At 39.5% G+C, this 18098-nt stretch overlaps 1 protein-coding gene and 1 long non-coding RNA gene across 13 annotated transcripts in view; one reads left to right on the top strand and one right to left on the bottom strand.

Annotated features, from left to right (window-relative positions):
* Kcnq1 (potassium voltage-gated channel subfamily Q member 1) overlaps nt 1–18098 on the top strand; it is a 314775-nt gene that overhangs the window by 129672 nt on the left and 167005 nt on the right.
* The window catches only part of LOC134470922 (uncharacterized), a 69030-nt gene that overhangs the window by 18621 nt on the left and 32311 nt on the right, over nt 1–18098 (bottom strand). Inside the window, exon 2 of the long non-coding RNA XR_010040183.1 lies at nt 1–18098. This exon is cut by the window's left edge and continues 18621 nt beyond it; it is cut by the window's right edge and continues 26289 nt beyond it. This is a non-coding gene — a long non-coding RNA (uncharacterized LOC134470922).

The following is an 18098-nucleotide window of genomic DNA, read 5'->3' as shown; positions in this document are numbered from 1 at the left end:
CCATTTTAGCAATATTCTGCTTATAAGCATACATGTGACCCCTCTCCATGTTCTAGCGTTTTCATTTCTTTCTTCAGCATTCCATAATTTTTTGTCATAGATTTCACTCTTTTCCTTGGATAGGTTCCTGGATTTTTTTACTCTTTTGGATACCACTGTGAATAGAATTGTTTTCCTGATATCCTTCTCAAGTATTTCATTATTGGCAAAGATACTGATTTTTAAAAATGATTTTGTATTCTATTTTGCTGAATTTATCAGCTTCAAATATCTTTTGATGAAATCCTTAGGAGTCCTCTCACTGCAGCTTATAAGGCTAATTTTTTGCTTTGACTTTTGAGAGGGCCTCACTATGCTGTTCCGGCCGGCCTCATGCACACTTTGTGGCCCACGTTGGTCTCCAACTCACAATGATCTTCCTGTCTCAGGCCCTGGACTGCTGGGATTACAAGTATGTGACACCACAGCTCACTTTATAAGGCAAATTTAATACTTTTCCCATTTCCTATTTCTTTTAATTTTTTCCTTGTGAATTGCTGCACTGGAGAATAAACTTAGATATATTTTCATAAATATACATATGAAACATACTTGTTTCAAAGCTATAAATTTGCTCATCACTCTTCTTAGAATCTTATATTGTTATCACTTGTTACCATATTTTATATCTAAAAGCTCTAAAATTTATTTATTTGATCCATATGTTAAATGTTATAAGTCCATGTGGTTCGAACTTTTCCATTATGTTTTGTTATTAAATAATGCCATTATAGTTGAAGGGCAGACCTTGTCCGATTTCCTTTCTTTTAAATATGTTAATGTGTTTGAAGTCCTAAATATATTCTGTCTTGATCGAGGTTCCATGTTAACTTCAGAGGAGCATGTATCATGCTGTGGCTGGTTTCAATAGTCCTGCATGATATTGAGGGTAATCTACTCATTTCTGATAAATCTCTAATTGTAAAAGATTCACCTGTTTTTTCTTGAAGTTCAATCAGATTTTGCACATGTAATTTGGTTGTACTCTTACAAGAAACGATAAAGTAATGACTTCTTGCCAAATGGACTTCTTTTCCCAATAACTTCTTTGCTTTAAAATCTACAAAAGGGTCAGGGATTTAGCTCGACAGCACAGACCTGCCTTGCATGTGTGTGGTTATGAGTTTGATCCACAGTATCAAAAATTCTCCACATTAATATATTCATTTTTCTCATGAATGTCTTCACACAGTGTGTTCTTGATTTTTTTTTATCAACTTTTAATTACTGTACTTGGACCATTAAAGCTCATAATATATATATTTATTTGAAGTACTGTCACTGGGTTCTTTGTTGTTCTTTTGTTTCTTAGTCTTTCAAAAATTCTGTCTTTTTGGTTTTGCACATACCATTCCATTTATTTGCTCTTCTAAAAGTTTGATTCTAGAAAGTTTAATAGTACATATTGTCCTAATTGTTGGTATCTTGGAGCTTGGTTGTTTAAATTGAGAAATACATTGCTTGCCTTTATATTTGACCCCTTCTTGCATGGATGCCTAGTGATGTCTATTTTTCATTAGACAGGAATCACTGAACTGGCATTAGATATTCCTCTTCAGCAGAGTTCATTTCATTGTAGATGTCTTTGTTTGACTGATTCCACTAAGCACAAGACTTTTTCTCTGTGCAGCACATTTTTTTCCGCTCACCATTTTGGTGCTTTTAGGGGATTTGAATTAAGGCTCAGGTTCTTTAACTTCCATGCTAAAACATGTCTTTAGCTTTATTACTGGAGCTGGTTCACATCATTGACAGACACTTTTAACAGCAGATATTGTACTTTTTAACCAGTCGAGACTCATCTTTGTCGTCTTTTCAGGAGAAAACCCTCTTTTTATACACATACATCTTAATGGCAATGGCTGCCTTCAACCTCTCTTTGTCAGTAGCAACTTCAAGACACTTTGACAGCACAGCAGGTCTTTGCTCAACTTTGTAATGTCATCCCTATCCTCAGGAGGGCTACAGAATTCCCTGCCCCATTCCACAAGAACTATGAAATTAGTGCTGCATTACATTTTCTATCATGAATTGACTGTTAGGTGGTACAAAGGAATGTTTTCCTTAAATTCTTACAGATTTGTAATGTTGAGAATCTACTGCCCCTTTGTTCTTTGTCTGAAGCAGTTTATGTGAGATGTGTTTCCACGTGTTATTTAGAAGGCTCTCCTGTATAACCAAAGATGAAGTCCGCAATCTTCCCTACCCAACACCATTTTCAGGAATGTTTTGTTTTTGTTAATGGTATTAGGAGAGATACTGATTATACAACTTAGGTCACAGTTGTCAGCTACTTAGTGGATATCTTGTTTATAGCCAGATCAGTAGCAGCATGTCTCTTTGTTTTGTTTTTCCAAAGCCATTCCACTACAATTCCAGAGGTATGCCGGTATGATAAGACATCAGAAATACAGACCTTGAGATAAGGAGGATAGGTATTAGATAGGGCAGGACACTAACAGAAATGCCAATTTCCATATATGGAAAACATATATCTATCTCAGAAATGTACCTCTGGAGCAGAAAGAAAGGACTGAAGACAGCATTCTGGAATTGTAAATCAGGAAGGAATGCTGGGCTTAACTTGCATAACAGTGTGCAATTGCTGTTCATATGAAATGTTTTTCACAACTCTGGGGTCCTGAAGTGTCTTTAGTCCTTTGTGATTTTAGTTGACTATCAAAATTCTGGCTTCTTTCCTTTCTTCGCTTAGTTACTTTTTTTAACTCTTTAATGTGGTTACACTATATTTTGTAGTATCTATTTTCAGTGAATCCAAGCCAACTTTCAAATGACATGTGGTAAAACTTAATTTATGTGTGGTGTAACATAATCCTATCCCATCTTCCCCCTTTTATCATGCTGCCACTTCTTTCACTTACAAAAGTATACACATATACATAATATATTCATAAGCACCAAAAGTAAATACATCCTTACTGATCCTGTTTTGGATATACTCTTTTAGTTCAACTGAAAGCAAAACATGTTACAATTACTTCTTCTTTCTTTAGATTTTTCTGTATTTGTGATACTTTCTTTGTTTACAAGTGTTTTCAACATATTTTGCAGGTAAGTTCTTCTAGCAATAAATTCGATTTTTATCCTCTGAGAAAGCACTTCTTTAGTTTTGAAGAATGATTTCACTGAGTAAAGAATTCAAATGCTGGTGATTCATTAGGATTTTTTGTTTTTCTTTTTGTCACTCCACTTTTCTTGTTCATTTTGTTTCTGCAAAGCTTGTTGTATAGTTCTTATATTTACTTCTCTTAAATTCATTCTTTCCCTTTACCTTGTTGTAGAAATTTTTGAGTTCCAGTATGAAGTGTGTATGTACAGGTATAGTTAGTGTATGTGTGTGGGGGCGTGAGGTTAGTTGTTTTTGTTGGTTTTATACATATCCTGCTTATTGTTCTACAAGTTTCCTGGACCTGTAGTTTAGTGTATGTCATTAGTCAGAGGAAATTCTCAGCCAGTATTGTTTCAAACATTTCTCTTACATTCTTTCCTTCTATTTCTAGCATTTTCATTGCATGTTAAACCTTCTGCAGTTATTTCATATCCCTTGGATACTGTTTTCTTCATTTCTGAACTTTTAAGACATTCTTCTCTTTGCTTTTGCCTTATACTTTTGGATGTTTCTACTGAAATATGATTAAGCTCATAGATGTTTTTCTTAGCTATTTTCAGTTTGCTAATAAGCCCATAATGACATTTTACATTTGTTAGCATTTTAATTGCTAACATTTTTGCTTTTTCCAATGAATTCCATCGCTGTTTACATTGTCCATGTTCATAAATGCTGTCTTCTTTATTCATGAGATTCCTTTGCACATTTATGATAGTTGTTTTAAATTCCCAGTCCATTTCCAACATTTTTGCCAGGTCTGGTTCTGATGTTCGCTGTCTTTTGAAAGTGTTTGCCCCTTGTAGTATGACTTAAGATTTTTTTTCTTAATAACTGGACATTATAAGGTTGGTAAAAGCAAAAGCTACATGATCACTGGAAATAAAATAAGTTGAGGTAGTGAGAGGAGGTGTTTTGTTGCTTTATTTTTATATTTTACCTTATGAAGTTTAGACTCTTGCCTTCAGACTTACCAAATATTCCTCCAGGATTTCGTCTCTTCTTGGCAAAGGAGAGACAGAAGGAGTTGGCTTCTTTCCGTGCTTCTACATGGAAGGTTAGAGCTGGTTACAGTTCAATACTTACCTTGCCCTGATGAAACTCCAGCAGGTTAGGCTCTAATAAACTAATTTCCACCGAAGGCAGGTCTTTTTCTGATGAGAGTACTTTGATATATTGAAAATATATTTTACCTTGCCACCATGAAAGTTACAAGGGAATTCTTCTTCTGTTTACCCCAAGAACGTGGTCAAGCTCTTGGAGGTGATAACTCAAGAAAACTGGAAACACACACACAGACACACACACACACCTGGGTTTCCGACATATTTTAATTCACAAGCTTGTCCATACCTGACCGCCAGCAATTCATAAATTGTGGTTCAGATTTTCTTACAAAGCACTGATTTCAGCAGGTTTCAGCTCTGTGTTGCAATTCTCTGTACCTACCTGTGTCTTCATGTTGAGGGCAGTGGTTTGCCTTCTGATCTGACTTCTGCTACACATCTTAAAGCGTTGATTTTTCAGTTCAACTTTGAATCTATTGTTCAGACACATGAATGACTTCTAATCCTCTCACATGTAGAACTGTGCACATGTATTTTAAGGCATTATCTGAATAGTTGAGATTGGAGTAACATCATAAATTTATAAAAAGTATAGTTTGGGGGCTGGGGATTTAGCTCAGCGGCATAAGCGCATGCCTTGCAAGTGTGTGGTCGTGAGTTCGATCCCGAGTACCGATAAAGAAGAAAAAGCCAAAAAAAAAAAAAAAAGAAAAAAGAAAAAATATATAGTTTGGACTTATATTAACATAATTTCAATAATGTACAAAAAATTAAAATCCTATAGACCTTTATTCTCTTATGTTCTTGTAGTCTCAAAATGTATTTTTATGTAATCTTTATTAAAAGAATGCCTAGTAATATAGATGTATAATATTGTTTTATTAATTTTTAAGTCACATAGAAATTAAAGTTATGAACTAAAACTAGAATGCTGGCTTTTATATTTGTGTTGACTGATTCTGGAATTTCATATTTTTGTAGCCTCAAATTGTTTTATAGTAGCCTTTTATGTAATTGTGAATCTCTATTTCCTTTTGTGTAATAAAATCAGCTGGTGATGAGAAAGTCAACAAGAGATGAGCGTCCTCATCTTTTGTTGATTTGGAAATTCTTTGAGTTCTCCTTTTGAAGAATAATTTTCCTTGATATAGAATCATTTGTTGTCAAAATATTTTTTTTCTCTCATCACTTAAAAAAAGCCATCCCCCTTCCCTTATGGCATCTATACTTACCAATGAGAAATACGTTACCGTTCTTGTAATCACCACATGCTGAGTCAGGTCTCTTGCTCCTGTTATATTCTGTCTTTTGACAGTTTGATTATGCTGTGTATTTGTGTGACTTTTTATTCTCTGCAGAGTTTCTGTAGTTTCATGGATATACAAATTCATGTGCTTCATCAAATTTGGGAAGTTGAAATATGATTCCTGTGTACTTGATGGTATACCATAGGACTCTCAGGTTGTTCATTTTTTTAAAAAATTCTTTCTCTACTAATGCTCACAATTGATTGTTTTACTCAATCTTTGTTGACATTTAGATTGTTTTCCCTAATCTGTTAATGTAATCCTCTAGTCACTGTTTAGTAAATTTCTTCATTTGTTATACTTTTGAGTTCCAGAGCTTTTAATTTTTTCCGTAGTTTATCTTTATTGATATTGTCTATTGTCCTGGTTTCCTTTAGTTCTTTGCTAATGATTTCCTTTAGGTCTCTGAGAATGTTTTAGAATACTTGCAGTCTTTGTCAAGTAAGTTCAATATCTGTGCTTCCTTAGAAATATTTTCATCTGAAAATGGTCATAGAGTTTTGCATATTTTGTATTTTTGTTAAACATTGGACATTTTAAGTATTACCTGTGATAACTCTGGAAATCAAGTCTTTTTTTAATCTGACATTAAATCTATAATGTGTGAATGACTTCTCAGCTATTGCTGTGAAATATGTATTGTCATATAGGTGGTCTTTATAGTTCCTCTTCTGTTAATTTACATTCAATTCATTTTAACAGATATCCTTCAGTGGCAAAAGTCAGAGATCAAGAAAAAGGAAACGAAAATTATCCCAGTTTTTGCAAATTGGCTCTGCTTTAGTATCCCTTCAGCATTTAGCCAGGCTGTTTACAACCCTGTTTTAGCCTTCATTTGCAGTTTGAAGCACAGAAATCACCAAGAAGTAAAAGCTTAATGTTGTGCTGAGGATTTTTCTTAGCATACATCAAGCCCTGTGCACACATATTGCTTTATAAATTCCCTCAGGTTACACAGAAACTTTGCAATGCTCTATTTGGCCAGAGAAATTCTCAGTAGATTGTCCTCAAAAGTTTTTAGTGACCTAATTTATGTTTCAACCACTAAGCTTTTCCCCAGGTTCCTATTCCCCAGGTCATGTGATTTGCTAACCCTCTTACCTGCAAGTACTGTACAAATTTTTCCCTTGAATCGGTTGTGCATTAGATGAAACAAAGGCAATCACTGTACATCAGGCCTTCAGGCAGCCCTCAATCAATATACAAAAGAACTAACTTTTTAAAAGTAAGATCTCTGGGGTGAAGGGTAGCTCAGTGGTACAATGCCTGCCTGGCAAGTGTGAGGTGGTGAGTTCACTCCCTGTTACAAAACTTGAATAAATAAAGTAATTAAAAAAAAAGGTCTCTCCACCTTCTAGATCCAGGGATCAATGTATAACATCTGAAATACAACAGAAGCTTCCATCTTCAAGAGTATGAGTAAGCTGAGGCAAGGGTGATAAAAGCACAAACAAAAACACTGCAATACTTTCCTGCAATTTTGTTTGTTGAGACAGGATCTGATTTTGCAGCTCAAGCTGGCCTTGAACTTGAGGTGATCCTCATGCCTCAGCCTTTAGAGTGCTGGGATTACAGGTGTGTGCCACCACAACTGGCTGCCTACCATTTTTAAATTGTAGTATAAGTTGGTTTGATGTTCATTGTAATCACTGTAAACCATCAACTGGTTTTCCAAGTTTTGACAAGGTTGACCGTGGGATTTTGCCTTTGTAAAAATGTATCTGTGAAGGGAAGCGTCCTTGGAAATATGTTTGCAATGTTGTCCACCATACACAGTGTCTTTGACAGAATATTTTAACTTTTCTTGGACATTTTGCATATACAGGCTTGCAAAGGTAGCACAGTGCTAGAATGTGGTCACGATTTGGTTCATCTCTTCTTTCACGGTCATAGCGTTGTTTCTTAGTACTGTAGAAAGGCTGGGTCCTGTATGCCTTTAAATGCAATTTTGTTGATTTTAGTTTTAGGGAGGTGTACAGGAAGATTTTTGGGTCAGAGGGAAGGGAGCAGCACACTATTTATTGTTCTACAAAACTTCCTCAAAGTATTTTTCAAATTTTTGCATTTAAAAAAAGAACAATTTACTGCCCCTGTCAAATACCTCATTGAGTTTTGTCAGTTGTCTGGATTTCTCATACCCCCACATATCTCTCTTGTTAATGCCATCATCACGTCTCTTCCTGAGTAGTTGCTTTTTCCTCTTCAGTGTTCTTTCAACTTCCACACTATCGACAGAAGATTCTTTAAATATACAGTGCATCTTGCTGCTTCCTCTATTAAATGCTTCAGCAGCTTCCTCTCACATTGTCTTGGGCCAGTTTCCCTGAATGTAAAGTCTAACTTAGGAATGCTATGCCAGTCATTTAACAAGCAATAACTCCAAGGTGGGCACCAGAGTGTCTACTGAGAACGTGTCTTACAGTTCTACAAAGATGGGGTAAGCAGGCTGTTTATCACTATTGAATACTTCCCCTGGTGATTCATTTCCCATCCATCTTGGCGTCTGTGTGTTAAACAGGCCTCTGATATCAGGGTGGTGCACTCTAGTACATTTGGGAGGTTGACATTGAAAAAGAAGCCTTCAGTTCGAAGGCTGTGAGTGCTGACAGTAGTAAAAAGGTGGGGGCTCACGATGCCCGTGTATCCCCGAGGAGAGGATCAATGTTCTCTTCACCTCCATGTTCCTAGTGCACGCCATTCCAGCAAGGCATCCAAGGTTTACCGAACTGCCTGGCTAAGGTCACTCTTTCTCCACCAGCCATTTAACATTAGTCATGTACCCTCCTTGTTCTTAAAACAGGCTACTTTCTAAGGACCATCCTCACTTATACAAGCTTTCTGAATATTAGAAATTCCTCAAGGATCGCCCAGTTTGATTCCTGGACCAACAGCTCCAGCAGCATTTGAATGAAACTCACAAGGCACACTGAGCAGAGGCTATTATATCTTTACATGAAATAGTGTTCATGATAAGGGGTTTTTTTGGAGAGGTATCTCTGGGGCCTCTTGTCCTCCTCTTGTTCACAGCCTTCCTACAGCCAGCAGGGATGGGGGATCCAAGCTGAGTTGATTACTTTTGACATTAGTTGTTAACATAATTTTGATGTTAAGCCTCCCCCCAGCTCTGGGATGGCTCTGACTGTGTCCAGGCCCTGGCTTGAGAAGCCACGGGGAGACTTTCAGCCCAGATCTGGCCTGGCTGGAGGCAGCCTGGGAAGGGACCTGTGTTTCTCAAGCCCGAGCCCTCGGGGCCTGGGGGTGGGGCCCTAGCAGATGTCTGGATTTGGTAGCCAGGGCCTGGAGCCGGATGCTGAGACCGAGGCCTGCAACTCATTTCCCCATTAAACATTCTGAGAACATCTGCACCGGTTTCCAAGGCTTCTCCCTCACTAATTGCTTTGATTATTGTGTGAAGTTAAGAACTGGCACATTTCCGCGATGTTGTGATGAAGGTGAAAAGATCGCTCTTAATTAGATTAAAAACATTTTTTTCTTCCTCTGTAATTTCGCCTTGAAAATCAAGGCCACTTTTTTGTTTTCTTCATCCAAAGACCTCCAGAAACTCTCCTCCCCACCTCTCCAGAGGTTTCTGGGGAATGTCCTGTGAGCTCAACTCTTGGAGAAGATAGTGCTTAACCCAGATTCCATTGTATATTAAAGTTTCCTGGGGCTGCTCTTGCTGCTGGAACCTTCCCCTGAAAATGTGTCTTGGGAGACCCGGACAGTGACTTCCTGCAGTGTGGAGACCGGAGTGGGTTGACTTAGTTTTGTGGATGGCTGTGTTGCTCTCTCTATCCATTTCCCGGGCTCACTCGGGGCTGACCCTGTTCTGGCTCCGTCATCTATCCTGCTAAACACCTCCACGATTCGGATTCCACCATTGGGCCCACAAAACTATTTCCACTTATTTTGGGCTTTGTATGTGCTGATGCCTGTGTCCTATTGTGAAGGGAGGCATTTGGAGGATGAGGATACTCACAAACTTAAGTCCAGATTGTACATATCCCAGCATCCTTTCTGGGGTTTCTCAGGAATCTACAGGTCTTCTTTGACTCTCACTGTCAAGAGTCGAATCTATTCTGAAACAACCTTGACTAAATGTGAGATGCAATTTGTTCCACAATTTCCTCCACACCCCCACTTACACAACAGTGTGGAAAGGGGCTTCTTGAAGTTCTGGGGATTTGCATTACCCAACAGTAGAAAGTCAACAACCAGCCTTAGGGAGCCCCTTTCCCAGAGCTCCCTGGCCGTTGCAGGATTGGAGCCCAAGCCTCAGGCCACTTTCTTTCCCACCAGCCTATTTTTCTCTGCCTTTTGCCCCATAAAGCTCAGCAAGGGCTATATGGAGTTCAGCTGTTTTGTAACCCTGACCTCCCCCTCTCAGACTCACATGTCACCCTCAAGTTTGTCACACACATTCCTGAAGACTTGCTTGATAACAAATGATGGAACCCCAAGTCAAACGAGCTTATGGACAAAAGGGACATTTTTTGGCTCACACATCTGGACCCAGCTGTTCCAGCACAGCTGGACCTCGGAGTCGTGATCTTGCTCTCCTCCCCCTTCCAGCCTGTACATTCTTTTGTTCTCACCCTCACTTTCTATGTCCATCAGCCCAGCTATATCCTTAAGCAGCCACTTTTGAATACAGACAAGATGGCCATCAGCTTGTATACACCAGATCAGCAAGCCCAGTGGAAAAGATCATCTGTTTTCTCATAATCCATGCCATTGTCTGAGCCAGGCTGTCATTGCTCCCAAAGAGGATACAAACCATCCTCAGATGTAAACTATGCTACGGGTATCCAAGCTTGCTATACCCCTTTGAAATTGCCAGTAGGTACCTGAACCTTGAACCCTAGAAATAGAAAGGGATAACCCCTTAAGGGAAGATTCGAGAAGCTATTTCCAAAAGCCAGGCTTGGCTGCTGGGCAGGCAAAAACAACAGGTGTCCATTCAGGCAAGGTATTTTCCTAAGCGGAACTGGGTGCCAGCTGTGAATATACATTTTCACTCCACTCCTTGCCTTGTTCCTGGCAGCTGTTGTGGGAATGGCTTTTACACTTTCTGTCCATGTCCCTTACTTCTCGCCTCTGAGAGGAGACACAGGTGGTGGCGGGGCTGCTCTGGCTCAGGGTCCATGAGTTGGGCATGGGCAGCTGGCACAGGCTGTGGGGCTTCAGCTCAGCAATGTCACGCAGGGCCTGGCTGCAGCTGTCAGGATGCCCTAGGGAACAGTTCTCTTCACAGTGCAGTAGCCACAAGGCTCTGGTGAATCCACTAAGAGGGGGAAATTTTTTTTGAGAAAGCCAGAAAAGGGGTTATTCCCTGAGGAAAAAAGGGGGCAGCTTTTGTTTATCCAGAGTGGTGAGCTGGCTTAGCAATCTTGCCTATGCCAGGCACAGGAAGGACTCTGGGAAAGCAGAATGCAAGGTTCCTGTGTTATGGGCCAGGCACATATAAGCCCCAGTCATCAGAGGAGGCAGCAATCTTGGGAGCCTTGAAAGCTTGTAGGGGGGAAAGGCTTATATTACACCTGGGAGATTAAATAGGATTATAATCAGTCATGAGGAGGGCAGAGGCTGAGCAGCTGGGTGAAGGTACCGGGAAGAACAAGGACACCAACAATACTCAGCAGAGGGCAGTGGGCAGCAGTAGTGAGCTGGGCTCTTACCTGACACGTCAATGCTGACCTACCTCGTCTAAGCAAGGAGGGGTGAGAGCTCATCGAGGAGAACGTGAGGCCACATGCTGTTGGAATGGAAATACTTGGAGAACTTTATGGCAAAAGAGCTCTGTATTACCCAGTTGCATGCACAACGTAAAGAAGAGGGGAAGGATGTAGGACACTGATATTCTGTTACCTCCAGGATGCCATGTGACAGGGTCATGGGCCTGAAAGCAAAGCACATGTAAGATTTCTACAAATTATTGTTTTCTGACTTGTGAAAGTATCTTTCAAAATTGAAAACACAGACATGATAATGAAGGAAATCAAAATCACCCAAAGTCCCTTCACCCAAGGACAAACACAGTTAACATTTTGATCTATTTCCTTCCAATCTTTTGGCTGTGGTCATAGTTTTTTAAAAAAATAAAATAAAATGCAAAGAACACTACTGAGCAGGTCTACTGGCTGCAAAGGAAGATGCTGTGCTGAGTCTGGTTCCGGTTCTCTTGAGAGAGGGTGAGACTTGGCAGCTGGCGGCCCCAGCTGGGGCAGTCACCACGCCTGATGTTGCACTCACCATCCCAGACCTCCCATTTTCCTAGAAAACAAAATTGTTTTGTTCTGCCCTGAAAACTTAGGCCCAGTTTCTGGCCTTGACAAGGCAAAGGCAGCCAAGGAATGAAAGCATCAAAAACTGGGACTGCCTTAGAAAAGTGTGACTTCATTGTCACCAGGAAATAGTGGTTGTTCCCAGAGGGCCAGGCACTCTGGCTGTTTTCAGTAGAGCACCTGGCATTGCTCCGTTGCCCTCTGCAGGGTCTTGGTGTCCAGATTAGCTGCCCTGTCACATACACCATGGCTTGTGCTTACTCTGCAGCTGGGCCATCTTTTCACATCACTGTGATAGACCAACACTGAGCTCTTCACAAGTGGCAGTAGCCAGTAGGTCCTGTTCACGTAGAGCACTTTCCCCAAGCCCCTGACTAGGAGCAGCACCCGCACATCTAGGAGAAATTGAGTCCCTGCCCCCTCTCCAAAAATCTTCTAGAATTTCTGCTTTGGCTGTGTCTGCAGTGCACACTGAAGTGGAGGTGGTAGGCCTGGTCTTTTGTGTCCCTGTGGAGGAAGAGGCACACCCAACAGTCTCCGACACACAGGCCTGGCAGATAGCAGCCTCTCCTTTTGAGTTGGAAAAACAAGTCTGTGGAGCCCCTCTCTGACCCTTGTTGCAGGGCCCCTCGTGCTGTTCCCAGGATTAAACCAAAGAGCACACATTCCTCTCTGGCAGGTGCAAGCCCCACCTGCTCCAAGCAGCCAACTGATGTGCACATTTAATTTCCTAAAACACCAGCGCAGGGCCTTTCTCAGGGGTCGAGTGGCTCAGCCTTGGCCCTCGGGCTTTGGAGATGGTACTTATCATCCTGGGTGTTTGTAAAGCAGGCCCCTCTTGCAGCCGCTCCTTCATTCTGTATACAAGTGATGCAGACATTGAAATATGTATTTGTGTTCTTTTTCTTATTTTCCAAAAGAACATTTGAATCCTGGATGAAGTTTTAGCTCTTTCACTTGACAACTGTATAATATAACCCAGGGTACTTGAATCTCAGCCCCAAGTCTCTCAAATGGGGGCGGTAAAATGTTTGCACCAGGTTCCAGACCTGTGGGCCTCTGAATGTGCACACATTCCTCAAGGCTTACCAGGCCTTGCCTGGTCTCTCCAAGGATGTCATGGGCACAGAGCCCTTCACTCAGAGCCCTTCTCCCGGCTGCAGCTAAGTAATGTCTGTGCAGTTTCCTGCTGGAAGTCTGCCACTGGCCCCTATGGACCATGAGCTCCTGAGTTTATTTACATTTCCTTGATTGCTAGTCAGGCACAACACCTTTCCCCAAGCTCATCAGCCTTTTGGATTCCTCTTTTAGGATGTGCTGTTTGTTGGTTGCTCATTGTTAATTAGGTCCCTTCTATTTCTCTTATTGATTTGCAAAAGTTCTTTATATTTTGTGGGTTTATGACTCTTTTGTAGTTGTCTTTTCACTCTTTAAAATGTAATTTGGTGATTAGGTCCTGACTCCAATGCAAGCAAATTAATTAATCTTTTCCTTTATGATTATTATTTTTTGATTCTAAAATATTCTTCCTAATCCCAAGATTATGACGATATTATTCTACATTCAGCCATATAGGCTTTCTAGTTTTGCTTTTCATGAGTGGTCTTCAATCCCCTGGAATGCCAAGAAGTACTTATCTTGGTGTGTAGTAAGAAGAAATTAAGGGTCCAATTGAATGCTGTTGCCCCTGAACATTTTCTTGAAAAGCCCATGCACTTCAGTGATTCACAGGCAACCACTGATACACTGCAAGTGTCCATATGTGGGGGCAATCTGATGCTCAGCTCTGTCCAGCAAGCCTGTTGGTATCTCCTTGCATCAGCACCACATTCTTCATGACTTTGGAAGAAGCACTGATGTTGGTGAAACAGATTCTCCACCGTCTGCTGGCCTTTTACACGTCCAAACAACTTTTAGAATCAGCTTGCGAAAGTCCTCACACACAAACCCTGGGTTTCTATTTATTTATTACATGTTTTGGGTTTTTTTTTTTTAAGATTTAAAGAGAATCTTTTTAGTTTCAGTCTTCTTGTCAGTGGAATGAAAGCATAGTTCTCCAATTATTTGTCTTCTTCAATGTCTCTGAAGTTTTATACTTTCTCCATAGTTCTTACATACCTTTAAATACTTAAGATTCTTTTGTGCTCACCAGCTTTGCCCAGTGTTAGCATCTTACATAACTTTGATATATTGACCAAGACTAGGAAATTAACATTAATGCAACCCTATCAAGCAACAGTTATTTCCTCAGTTTAACTACTAATGTCCTTTTTCTGATCCAGGATCCAGATCCATCGTTAACTTTATTTATGGTAGCAGATCTTAATCTTCTCTGATCTGTGACAGCTACTCAGTCTTATTTTTATGAGGCTGACACTTGTAAAGAATGCTGGTCAGTTATCAGTGTTGCTCAGTTTGGGTTTGTCTAAATTTTCCCAGGATTAAACTAAGGTTATGGGTTTGGAGAGGCAGGATGTTTTTCTCACTGTATCACAGCCATGTGGTTAAGGTGGTAGGGGCCAGGTTCCTCCATTGTATCTGAGCTGTTTTTCCCTTTCTGTAGTTTAGTCACCAGAAGCAAGTCATTCAACTCCAGCCCATACTGAAAGGGAGGTAAGTTCAGCTCTGAATTTGGCATGAGGATATCAGAGAATATGTGAACATGTGTTGAAACCACTGCAGCAATTAAAGCATATTTGGGGGGAGTTACTTTGAAGTTCCTTCTTAAAGTTCACCCACTGATTCAGTCTTCATTCACAGAGCTTTCCTGCAGCAAATATTATGGTGGTGTATTTCTATGTTCTTCAGTCTTTCTATGCTTACTATTCGGAGTTCTTCAGTAAGCAAGACTTATCTCTCCCTTTTCAATTTATCAGTATGGACTAAGGCGTATGCATTTTTGTTATAATTCAATACTATTGTTATTTTGTTGCTTAACTTATTCTAGCTTTGTCCACTGTTTGGTATGTGTCCTTTTGACATGTCCCATCCTTCTTTTTTGTTTATTTTTGTGTTTCCTTCCTTTGTAGCACTGAACAATACTTCAGATCCATTTTATATTTTCCGGGTGTTAAGGTGGATAAACCCATTCATCCAGAGAGGTTCTTTGTATTGGTTCTTTATATTGCAGAACTTAATAGTACTGGCATACAGTAAACATGAGGTGGGTACTTATGCTCATTGCTCTGAGGTGTCGGTTGGTTTCTAACTCCTGTCAGGATATAGAGTTAGGAAATATTCATATATTTATACTGATGTTTCTGACTACACTTTACATCCTTGTTTTCCTGGCCCTGGCCCTGGCCTCCATTATGTAGTATATTTACTAACCTGGCTGTACAGGAAGTACTCTTTTGTGAAACAAACTTATCTTAAAAGTATATAGTGTTCATGTCAGTAAATCTTTCTTTTTTGTCCTTAGCTACTCAGTGTCCACTCAAAAATAATTGTTTTTGAAAGCAACAGTAAGCCAGCTTCTTTTTGACCTGTCCTTTCAGTGCTATGTCATCCATTTGTAACACAGTTAATAACCCACTCATTGTAATTTACTTTCCTCCTAAGAACCTCCAATTTTCTGATTGATTCTTAATTCGTATAAAGGAAGATTCACTTAGAGAGTTACAGCTCTATGAGCTTTGACAAATGCCTTAAATCATACATCCACCACAGTATCCTACAGAGGAATTTCTTACAGTCTTCCTGCCCAAAACTGCTAGCAGCCAATAATATGGTTTTGGTCCCATAGGGTCTGCTTTTTCTAAAATGTCCTATAAATTGGGTCATATAACACAAATGCTTTTTTGCATCTGGTTTCTTTCATTGCTTAGTAAGATGCACGTGAGTTTTACCCATGTAGTTACATGAATGTTTAGTTCACTTCTTTGTATTGCTCAGTAATATTCCACTGCATGGCTAGAATAAACGAAACATGGTTTGTTCATTTGTTCATCTGTCAAAGGACATCTCGGTTGTTTCTAGTTTTCAACAATTGTAAGTGAAATTGCTACGTGCACTTATGCACGTGTTTTTATAAATGTAAATATTCAGATGGGGTAAATACTTGAGAAAGGGATTAAGAAACTGCGAAAGTGTTTTCCAAAGTGGCTGGGCCATTTTTCATTCCCACCAACATGTGAGCATTCCAGACACTCTGCAACCTGGTGAGTTTTGTTGTAATCCAATACTATTCCGTATTGCTCGGTTTTGATTTTTAGAAATTTCGCCATTCTTATAAGGTTATAGTGGTATCTCACTGTGGTTTTAACTTGTATTTCTCCAATGATTATTGTTTCTGGTTGAGTACCTTTTCATATGCTTATTTGTAATCCAGTTTTTAAAACTGGGCTATTTGCTTTATTATTGTAAAATTATAAACATTCTTCATGTATTGTAGGCATAGTCATTGACTCAATAAGTGAAAATGTTTTCTCCAAATCTGTGGTTTGCCCTTTCATTCCACTGAAAGTCTGTCACAGAGCAAACGTTTTTAATTGTGATAAAGTACAATTTGTTGATTCTTTTCTTCTTCCAGCTAAGTTGTTGCTATTGTATCTGGAATCCTTCTGCCAAATCCAAAGTCCCAGTGATTCTCTGTTTTCCTCCAAAAGTTTTATAGTTTTACATTTTACTTTAGTTTTTTTTAGTAAGATTGTATATACTGCCTTTTAAATTTTATTTTATTATTGTTGATCACCTCTCAAATTAGACAACAATGTTATATATATTAAAGTTTACACATATGTATGAATGCACACCGATTCACACATAAATTTAAAAGACAGTTGTATTACTTAGTTGTGGGAAAGTCTTCCTTTTTCATAAAGCAAAGATGTATCACTGTAAAACAAAAAGACATTTTCTGTGATAAAAACAACATAATAAGGTTAAAAGACCAAAGATAGACTGAGATAGTTATGCCTTATATATTAAAAAAAGGTTGCTATCTATAATATTAAAATTTTCTAAAAAGTAACAAGCAAAGTGAGCAACAGATATATGAAAAGCAGTTCTGCGAGAAGAAACCCCGTAAAAGGCATTTAGTACAAGTGAAAATGAGAACAGACTTCAATTTTTGCCTGTTTGGCAAGACCTACGAAGGGTTGTGATAGTGAACACATGGGGACTTTGTGGGTAGGAGGAAGGAATGAGTTGCTACAACTTACTAGAAAAGCAATCACAACATTTATTAAAAACAAAGATACACTCTCTTGCCTTGCTCCAGTATATCACCTTTTTAAATAAAGATGGGTATTCTTTGCATTATTGCCTGAAGAAATGGCTTAAAACTAAAAGAATCTTAATTTTCATACAAAATACAGTGGATGAATTTATTGTGGTAGAGCTAAGCTATGGACTATCATGTAGCTATTAAATAATGATTATCAGCTGGGGATTTAGCTCAGCGGCATAAGCACCTACCTTGCAAGCAGGCAGTCGTGAGTTCGATCCCTGGTACCGATAAAAAGTTTAAAAAAATGTATAAAATGATCATCAGATCCACTTGGACATATCTAGACGAAGACATGAGTGTATTGCAAAGTAATAGGAACAAAACCAGGCAAAAACAGACAAAACAAGAGATGTCTCACATGTATAAAAAGCAGTTCATGCCTAGCCTGTGTATTCTTATGAGCAGAGTGGGCAGGAGCTAGGGATCCACCTACAGGTTAACAGTGGTGACACCGGAAGAGGAAGGCCATTGTGAATCTTTCAATCATTCCGCTTCTTTAGGAGTACTGAATTCTTTTGCATTTTTTTTTTTTTTTTTTTTTTTTGAGATAGGGTCTCACTATACAGGTTAGGCTGGCCTTGAGTTCACTTTGTAGCTCAGGTTGGTCTCGAACTCACAACAATCCTACTGCATCAGCCTCCCAAGTGCTGGAATTACAGGCATGGGCCACCTTACCCAGCTTGCAATACTATTACTAAGTTGAGAGTGAATACAAAGTGGATCAGTCTTCTGAGGTCCTGTGTCAGAGTCACTGAGGGGCTCAGGAATATGAGTATGAAGCCAGCTACTGGGATGAATCTTTTGCCTCCCACAGGATGTAAGTGTTTAAAAGGGCATCATAGCCAGAATGAAAAGGCAGCCATGTGACTTCTAGGTGCAGGCATCCTACTGCCCTGGCCCGCAGTCCTATCATTTTATAACTGCATTTCCAGTGAGAGCCAGTGTCTCAACTAGATCTGTGTCTGGTATCCATGTTCTATTCTTGACCCAAAAGTCAGACATGAAGCTGGGGAGAGACCAGAACATGAAATAGGATGAGTCCTG

The sequence above is a fragment of the Cavia porcellus genome, unplaced genomic scaffold (genome assembly GCF_034190915.1).
Source record: "Cavia porcellus strain 051 isolate PalLab524CR breed Dunkin Hartley unplaced genomic scaffold, mCavPor4.1 scaffold_17, whole genome shotgun sequence".
NCBI classification, from domain to species: Eukaryota; Metazoa; Chordata; class Mammalia; order Rodentia; family Caviidae; genus Cavia; species Cavia porcellus.
Note: the sequence above shows the minus strand (reverse complement) of the source record. Positions and strands in the feature narration are given on the sequence as shown.